The sequence below is a fragment of the Spermophilus citellus genome (assembly GCF_964194105.1).
Source record: "Spermophilus citellus genome assembly, chromosome: 2".
NCBI lineage: Eukaryota > Metazoa > Chordata > Mammalia > Rodentia > Sciuridae > Spermophilus > Spermophilus citellus.
Genome location: NC_138183.1, coordinates 26,272,545 through 26,282,466, shown reverse-complemented (window position 1 = coordinate 26,282,466; position 9,922 = coordinate 26,272,545).

The window sequence follows — 9,922 nt, the reverse complement described above, 5'->3', positions numbered from 1 at the left end:
TTGGGCCCCCTCCTGTCTCAAGCTCCCCTCAGAAGACACGCAGTGTGCAGACCCCCGGGTTTTTCTCTCCCAGTGTCACCAGCTGTAGAGAGAATGTGTGGTGGGCAGGATGGGGTCGGGTGGTGATCAGAACAGTTCCAGAGTAGCAAAGAAGGGCTGCGTACGACTCACCTCCAGGGGTAGCAGTAGAGAGAATTTGCAGTGAAGCTATGACTGTTAACACGTCAAATATGCTCTCACCAGGGGACCAGCAGCCCTGCTCTATCCCACGTTGAACAGATAATGATCAGAGTGCTGGGCTGGGTTTGAAGTACCCCCAATCCAGAGAATGTGACCACGTGTAAATTCCGTAGAGAAGAACTAAGCTTGTGAAGATAGTAAACTGTGTGAAGGGTGGTTCAAAGAACTGGAATGTTTAGTCTGGAATGGAGAGATTTTTATGGGGATAAGCAGGGTGGAAAATCTTGTCTCAGACTCCTGTTTTGCAAATTAGAAACCCGAGACCCAGCACAGACCCAGAGAATAACCAGAGTGAACTTTTAAAAGAATAAATGAGATCATTTCACTTTGCTGCCTGAAACCCTCCAAAGATTCCTCTGTTGCTGTTAGAATGAAGAGCCAACCCTGAACCCTGGCCTCCAAGACCCCTCACAAGGGTGCCGGCCACTCTTCTGTTAGGTAGAGAATCGACTAGGCTGCCCCAGTCCAGACCCCCAAATACCAAGTAGAAGTACATTTCGCTTCCTTGTTATGGATGACACTAGAAGTCGCAGATCAGACCAGACTGCAATAAGGCTCAGGTAGCATACACTGTCAGCTGATATCTCAGAAACATACCTGTGGAAGAGAAAAGGTTCCTCACCTACTTCCTCTACATGGTGATGCTAAACAAGACTGGAGCAGAAAGTGCAGGGCGGTGAGCCGCTGTAGGGAGGGTGCAGCACATCTTAAAGGAATGGATGGTAACCGCTACTGCACAGAGGACAGCTGTTACATTTAAGTCTATGAAGACTGGTAAATTTTATTGTAAATAAAAAAGTTTGAATAATGAAGAAGTCAGAGATGGTGACTGATTGAGGGCAGGCAGGGAGGCTCTAACATGCTGAAGGTAGAACTTCTCTCTCTGGCTGCAAGTGGCACCTGAGGGCTCCCTTGATTTTCAGAGTCTGCTTAAGTGTTCACTCTCAGGGGACGCTCCCTGCCCGCCCTATCTGATGGAGCTCATCCGTCACCTAACTTGGTCTCATCTCAGCACTCTGCTTTTTTTTTTTCCCAGCTCTTATCACAATTTATACTTATATATTCACTTGGTTCAATTATTTTTTGTCTAGCCTTCCCCTGTACCCCACGAGATTGTATCTCTATAGGGTAAGGTCAGGATCTTGTATGTCTTAGTCATCACTGTATTTATTATGTATTATTGCTTAACAAAGTAACTCCAAAACAGAATAGCTTAAAATAATAAGCATTTATTGTCACACAGTTTCTGTGGGCCAGGAATTTAGAAACAAATTTTCTGGGTGGTTTTGGATTGGAGTCTCTCCATTGTGATAGACATCAGCTGTGCAGTAGTGTCTGAAGGCTTAGTTGCAGCTATGACATTACTATCTTCCAAATGGGGCTGGTTGTGGCAAAAAGCCTCAGCTTCTTCCCACCCAGGCTTCTCCAAGCACAGCTTGAGCTCCCTCATAACATGGAAGCTGGCTCCTCCTGGAAATCCAAAGAGAGCAAAGTGAAAGCCACCATGTCTTTTGTGACCCAGCCCTGGAAGTCATGCATTGTGATTTCTGCACCATTCTATTGAGCAGTCATTGTAGAAGAAGATCACATGAAGGTGTGAATATCGGGATGCAGAGAACTTTGTGGGCCATCTTGAAGTCTGGTTACCACCACATCTTATCCTTCAGACTCAATATAGTGTTGGCATATGGTCGTCACTTTATGTTTGTTTAATGAATGAGAGAAGGGTGGCACCCCAAGTAAAGTCAATATTGCCAAGATTAGTGGCTGAAGTCAATATTGAAATCAGGTCTTCAGTCTCTTGCCAAAGGCTTTTCCCCTTAGACCACAGAGCCATCTTTAACACTTCCTGACATACATCTCTGTCTATCCCAGTTGTACCAGAGTGTACCAAACGCAATGATGACCCTTCCAGAAAATGCATTGCTACAACTTGCCTTTGCTTTGGTACCTTCAGGGGATAGCGGGGGTCTTGGGTGGCTGAGGGGATGTGAGGGTCTAGCGGATCCACAAGCCACATTGGGGAGTCTAGGGAAGTGGTTCTGACTTAGCAGGAAGCTTGGCAACGTGTTCAGGATACAGCCCAGGACTCTGCAGTTAGGAGTGTTGTGGTTGAAGGACAAATAATCCCACTCCTCCAGCTCTTGGCACCACTGAAGACATCCCTCTGGAGGGTTTTTATGGGAGGCTGGTGTCGAGAGACTAGAACACCACCCACAAACCTTACTGGGTAAGAATATTGATACATTTTCACTGGAAACCAAAAATGGGGCAGGGAGGCAGATGGGGATGGATGCTGAGGACCAGAGGGCAAAAGATCTGCTGTTTTTTAGGGTCTTTAAAATTTTTTTTTGGCAGGTGTTGTGTGTGTGTGTGTGTGTGTGTGTGAGAGAGAGAGAGAGAGAGAGAGAGAGAGAGAGAGAGAGAGAGAGAGAGAGAGAGAGAGTAGCTTCTGGTCTCCAACTGGGAATCTGATTCATTTAACTTGTTCAGAGTCAGTTGCAATAAACCAGGTGGTTTTGCATTGCTCATGCAAATCACTTCTCCTCACACATGGCTATAGCCCCAGCTGCCAAAATGTTGTCATGTTCTTGTCTCCAGAGCCTTAATAAGAAGAAAAAATACAGTCTGGAGTGTATATGTGCTCAACACTCTCCTTAGTTATCACTGAGCCTGTGTGGCCACTACTAACGCTGTCAACGGGACAGTTCTCTCCAAGTCCTGAGAAGAGGTGGAGAGATGGGGACGGACCTGAAGGGCCAGGGGTCCAGCTCCTCAGGTCCCAGAGTCTGCCTGTGATTCTGGGGTATTCCTTATCAGGGCCACAGAAACTTAGGTAGGAAACCAAAATCTCACATTTATCATTTCTTTGCAGTAAGAATATTTAAAGTCTTTTCTTCTAGCTATTTTGAAAAACACAATACATTACTGAATTTCACCATGGCCCATCTATGGAACATATGCCAGAACTTAGTCCTCCTATCTAACTGTAATTTGTACCTATTGACCCATATCTCTTAATCCCCATCTCGTCTCTGGTCCCCAGAGTCTGGGAAACACTGTTCTAGTCTTTGTTTCTATGAAATCAGCTTTTTACAGATTCCACATTTAAGTGAGATCACATGGTGTTTTCTTTCTGTTTCTGGTCATTTCACTTAATAAAACATCTTTTAGATTCACCCATGTTGTAACAAATGACAGGATTTCTTTCTTTTTTATGAATGAACAGTATTCCCTGTGTGTGTATACTTCTATCTATCTATCTATCTATCTATCTATCTATCTATCTATCTATCTATCTATCATCTACCTACCTACCTACCTATCTCCATTTCTCTATCCATTCATTCATTGATGGATGCTTAGGTTGATTCCATATCTCAGCTATTGTTGCAATAAACATGAGACAAACTTCTTTGGTATAATGATTGATATAATGATCCTGTTTCCTTTAGATATACACCCAGTAGTGGGATCGTATGATAGTTCTGTTTTTGCTTTTTGAGAAAACTCCATCATGATTGTACCAACTTCTATTCCCACCAACAGTATACAAGGGTCGCCTTTTCTTGATATCCTTGCAAACACTTGTTTTCTTTTATCTTTTTAATAATTATTTTCCTAACTGGAGTGAGGTGATATGTCATTGTGGTCCTGATTTGCATATCTCTGATGATTAGTGATGTTCAGCACTTTTTCATATACCCATTGGCCATTCGTCTGTCTTCCTTTGAGAAACTTCTACATAGATATATTGCCCATTTTTAAAAAACTATTTTAGTTGTAGTTGGACACAATACCTTTATTTTATTTATTTATTTTTATGTGGTGCTGAGGATCAAACCTAGCCTCTAGCATGTGCTAGTTGAGTACTCTACCGCTGAGCCACAACCCCAGCCCCTCATTTTTTTAATTGGATTTTTCTTTTCTTTTTTCTCTTTTCTTTTTCTTTCTTTCTTTTTTTTTTTTTTTTTTTTTTTTTTTTTTTTTTTTTTTTTGCTATTGAGTTGTTTGGAATGCATATGTGTTCTGGACAGTAACCCCTTGTCAGATGCATAGTTTGCCAATATTTTCTCCCTTTCTGTAGGTTGTTTCTGCACTTCATTCAATGTTTGCTTTGCAAAGAATTTTTAGTTGGATATTGTCCCATTTGCCTATTTTTGAATTTTGTTGCCTGTGCTTTGAAGGCGTTATTCAAAAACACGCTCACCCAGTCCAATATCTTAAAAGGATTCCCTGTGTTTTCTTCTAGTAATTTGATAGTTTCAGGTCTTTAATCCATTTGCATATGGTGAGAGGGGTCTAGTTTCATTTTTCTACTAAATGAATATCCAATTTTCCAACACCATTTATTGAAAAGACCATTCTTTCCCCAATGTTTGGTCTTTGCATCTTGGTGAAAAATCAGTTAGCTGTAGATATATGGATTTATCTCTGGGATCTCCATTCTGTTCCATTGATCTATGCTGTTTTATGCCAGCACCATGCTGTTTGGGGTATTACAGCTTTGTATCATATTTGAAAGTCAGGTGGTATGATGTCTCTAGCTTTGTTCTTCTATTGAAGATTGCTTTGACTTACACATTCTGTCTACTACAGGAATATTCCAGATCTTCTTGGGTTCAGAAGTGAAGACTGCATGGAGCAACGCCATGGCCAACTAGCCATGATCACATAGGACAGGACACTTGTTACTGCAGCAAAACCTCTACCATTCTGACAGTGCCATGGCATAGTGATGGTACTCTTTGACGTCAAAGAAAGCTCTAGTCAACTGAAAGGTGACAAGCAAATGGTTATCACTCACACATATGAACATCAGTAGCATATAATTAATTTTTTGAGTTTCTATCAGTTCTGTATTCTTTGAGTTTCTGCTTTATCCTGAGGTAGTAAAAAGGCTAAAAAATTCCAGTTACTTATCCATACAAAAAGAGGTTATTTTTTTCTATGTCTCATTTAGGGAGAATTAAAATTTCTCAGAATCTCTCTGTTAAAGCTCCTACAGCATATAATTATAGTAGTGGTGACAAACTTGCTTTATAAAGTCTCAAAGTCTGAGTTCAAACCCTGCTCTCTCCTTTACTGGGTGATCTGAGGCAAAGGGATTAAACTGTTTCTACATGGGAAACAAGAGGGAATGGTAACCACAGGAGGACTAATTCAATGCATTCTTGCCAGAAATAAATGAGTTAATATATGTAAGGGATTTGGACCAGCACCTGGACCATCGTTCATACTGTGTGCACATTAGTAACAGACATCTGATGTGTTCATGTTCTCCCATCCCGTAGCTTTTCATGAGAAACATTTCAAATATTACAAGTTCTGCTTTAGTCTCCTCTGAAGCAACTTTATCCATGGCTAATCCTAATCAGAATTAGGTAGAAAAGAAAAGTGTGGGAAGACAGTTCTAGCTTAGCTTTACAAAACAGCGATTGCACACTGGAGCTGTAGATTGCAGTGGGCTGAGCAGGTGCACTGAGGATTCTTCAGGGATCCAGTAAAGTCGTAGAAAAGTTTTGTTTTCTTTTTAAGTAGAAATGAGTTTTAAAAGACCTCTTTGTTGGGGCAGGGTGGACAGTGATTGGTAGTTGGGAGACCAAGAACAGGAAGGACTGATTGCTGCAGGATTGTGTAATTTTTAAGGTGCTGCTCCAAACCCTGTGGGAGAAAGTCAGATAACAACGCAAGAGCAAATAATCACAAGGGCAATTTTAGTCCCAATTACTGTGTTATAATACAAAAATAAAATAAATATACACACGAAAGATTAAAATACTTCTCCCCCCATAGGCATTCAGTCCATTTAATCAACTTCTCACACGTGATATTCTTATTGTTTAATTCTGACTTTTTTTTTTTCCAGTGACAACGTGTGTTGAATGGTCAGAACAATTCACTAACATTTTCTCTCATATGCAGTGTAAAACGAAAGTGAAGGTCCTGCCTAGAACTAAAGAGCTCATTGAATAATAAATAGCTCTAGATATGTGAATTTCAGTTCCCCAAAAAACCCCAAAAGACAAAAAACAAAACACACAGACACACCCACAAATTGGCTGGGGTTGGGGCTCAGTGGTAGAGCATTCCCCTAGCATGTGTGAGGCCCTGAGTTGGCTCCTTAGCACCACATAAAAATAAGTAAATAAGGTATTGTGTCCATCTACAATTAAACAAATAAAATAAATTAAATTAAAAAAACAAACTTTTGAAGAAGGAGAGATGGAAATAGTCATTCCAAAGAATGCTCCCGGTGCTGGGAATCCAGATTCCAGCCTTCCTTGCAATTGCTTGGGTTTGCATGTCTATTTCTGGCCAGCTGGACTGTGAAGGGTAGTGACAGCGTCCCATTCTGGGAGCTGGGATGCCTTCTCCCCCAGCTTTCTCTTCTCCACTGTGGTGACTTGGGGGCCGTGTTCCAGATGGCAGAGCTGCCAGGTGGAAGACCATTGTCTGACCAGCATGGACTGTGTATGAGTGATAATAGGTTTTTCTTATAAAATACAGTTGGAGGTTTGTTACCTCAATATGGCCTCAGATAGCCTGACTAATATTTCTGCCAAAACTTGTATCAGGCACGTCCATACCTATTTTGTCATTGGCCATCCCAATAAGCCATGATAAAAGTGGTGTTTATAAAGTGTGTGTAGCTTACCTAAGCTCACATAGTCTGTGGCACTGAGTGAGTTGGTCTGTAATGAGCCCCAAACCCATAAATTTCCTGTCTTGCCATACCGTAGTGTACCCTCTTATCTTCCCACCGAAGAATCCAAAAAACTCAGGCACGGGGAGATATTGATGAGAAAGCATCAGGAGGGATGGAAAGTTCTAGCGGATTTGAAGTCTTCACCATGTCTTCCTGTTTGCTTCTCTGAATGTACTTCCACATTTTTCCCCCTTTTGATCCTGGAGGCAAAGTAGAACTTTGGCTAATAGCTTGGATTTTTGAACTTCTGTCATTTAGAAACTTGTGACCTTGACCAAGATTCTTCACCTCTGAAAGACTCCGCCGCCTCATTAACAAAATTGGGAATAAAAGTACCCACCTCATACGGTGGTTGTAAGGATTAACCAAGATGGTGTCCTCCAAGTACTCAGTGTGGGGTCTAACACAATGGAAGCACTTGGTAAATAATAGCTAATAGACAGGAGAGCCCAAAACAGCCTGTGTTAGTCAGCTTTTTGGCACTGTGACCAAAATACTTGACACAAACAACTTGGAGGAAAGATTTATGTGGGTTCCCAGCTTCAGAGATTTCAGTCCGTGATCAGTGGGATCCATTGCTCTAGACCATCGTAGCTGAGGCAGAACATCGTGATGGAAGTGTGTGATAGAGGAAAGATGCTCAGCTCATGACAACTGGAAAGAAGGGGGTGGCCAGGGACAAATAAACTCCCCACGGGCACATCCTCAGTCACCTACTCCCTCCAGCCATGTCCCACCTGCCTACAGTTTCTAGCACCTCACTTGAATTAATAATCCGTCTAATGGATTAATCCACTGATGAGGTTGCAGCCTTCATGACACAAATACTTCCCAAAAGCTCCACCTCTGGACACTGCTACAATGAGGACAGAGTCTTCATCACATGAGCTTCTGGGGAACATGCCACATCCAAATCATAACATGGTCATCCATTTTAAGATGCAATAGATTATTTTTCCAACAAACGTTTTCTCCAGGAGCTAATTGCATAAATAGTCTTGGGTACTGTGAGACGATAACTCATTCTCAGAAGCATGGGACATTGAGTCCGCTTAAACTTTATTCTCATTACTAGTTGTTATTCTTCTAAAGTGTTCTGGACTTCACAGTGGGAGGCTGTTCTTCTAAAAGAGCAGGAACTCATTCAGCATAGAGGTGCCATTATGAATTTCAGAGCTCTCAAAATCTCTCACCTGAAAAATGGGAATTGTAAATTTTTATTTCACAGAATTAACAGGTCAATGAAGAAAAAAATCACAGGGGAAAGCTGTAGCACAGTTCCTAGCTTGTAACAGGTATTCAGTAACAGAACAATAGGAGTCTCCCTGTCCTCAGAAGGGAGGGTGGGGCAAGTCCCCTGGGAATAATGCAGGAGGACTCTAGGAAGTTGTCTTGTAGTACACATATGGACTTAATATATTTTTTTTTCTTATTGGGGTTGGAACATGCTATCTAGGCTCTTAACAAAAATTTAAGTGTGCTGTATGTCAATGTTGACTATAGGTACAACGTGGTACCACAGGTCCCTAGAACTTACTTATCATGAGTAAGTGAATTTCTAGTGAAATTTTATATACATTAAACACTAACCTGTTTCCCCATCTCTCTCCAGCCCCTGGAAACCACCGTTCTCCTCCTCGGTTCTATGTGTTTAACTATTTTAGATCTCTCATATAAGTGGAATTATACAGCATTTGTCCTGTGACTGGCTGATTTCACTGAGTATAATGTCCGTGAGATTCATCTATGTGGTAGCATGTGTCAAAATTTCCTTTTTTTTTTTGATGCTGAATAACATAAAGTCTTTTGATAATGATGGGAGAGAAAAATTAGCATTTTCTTTTCTCTTAGATACTTAATAATTGTTCACTTAAACATTGTAAATAGAACTTATGTTAGCTATCGAACACTTAGAGGATAAACATAAATTTTTTAAAAAGGGAAAGAAGAAATCCAACCATAATTTTAAAAACAGAGATAGTTAGATGCCTTTTGAGACATTCTTCTGGGTGTTAATGATATTTTAAAAATATATCATGATGTGCAACTCCTAGAAGAAAACACAGGGTCAACACAGCAACATAAAGGCTCGAGCAGTGACTTTTACAATAGGACTCAGGAAATAATACCCAGATTTAATAAATGGGATGGCATCAAATTAAAAAGTTTCTGCACAGCAAAGGAAACAATTAAGAAGGTGAAGAGAGAGCCTACAGAATGGGAAGAAAATCATTGCTAGCTACTCTTTTGACAGAGGATTAATATCTCTCTGACAGAGGATTAATATCCAGAATGTATAAAGAACTCAAATCTTCCACTAAAGAAACACATAACCCAATTAATAAATGGGCAAATGAACTAAACAGACACATCCCAAAGAAGACAGACAATCCATCAATAAATATATGAAAAAAATGCTCAACATATTTAGCAATTAGGGAAAAGCAAGTCAAAACTACACAGAGATTTTATCTCACACCTGTCAGAATGGCAGTCATCAAGAATACAAACAATGAAGCCAGGGGCAGTGGCACACGCCCATAATCCCAGTGACTCAGGAGGAAGAGGCAGGAGGATCACAAGTCTGAGGCCAGCCACTGAGCAAGATCCTGTCTCAAAATAAAAAAATAAAGAGGGCTGGGGAAATAGCTCAGCAGTAAAGCACCCCTGGGTTTAATCCCCAGTACAAAAGAAGAAGAAGAAGAAAAAGGAGGAGGAGGAGGGATAGGAGGAGGAAGAGGAGGAGGAGGAGGGAACAAATAATAATAAATGTGGGAGAGGATGTGGAGAAAAGGGAACACTTTTCCACAGTTGGTAGGGTTGTAAATTAGTACCATCAGTATGATTTCACTAAGTATTATGTCCTTGAGATTCATGTATGTCGTAGCATGTATCAAAATTTCCTTTATTTTTTTGATGCTGAATAGCATACAGTCTTTTGATAATGATGAGAGAGAAAAATTAGCATTTTCT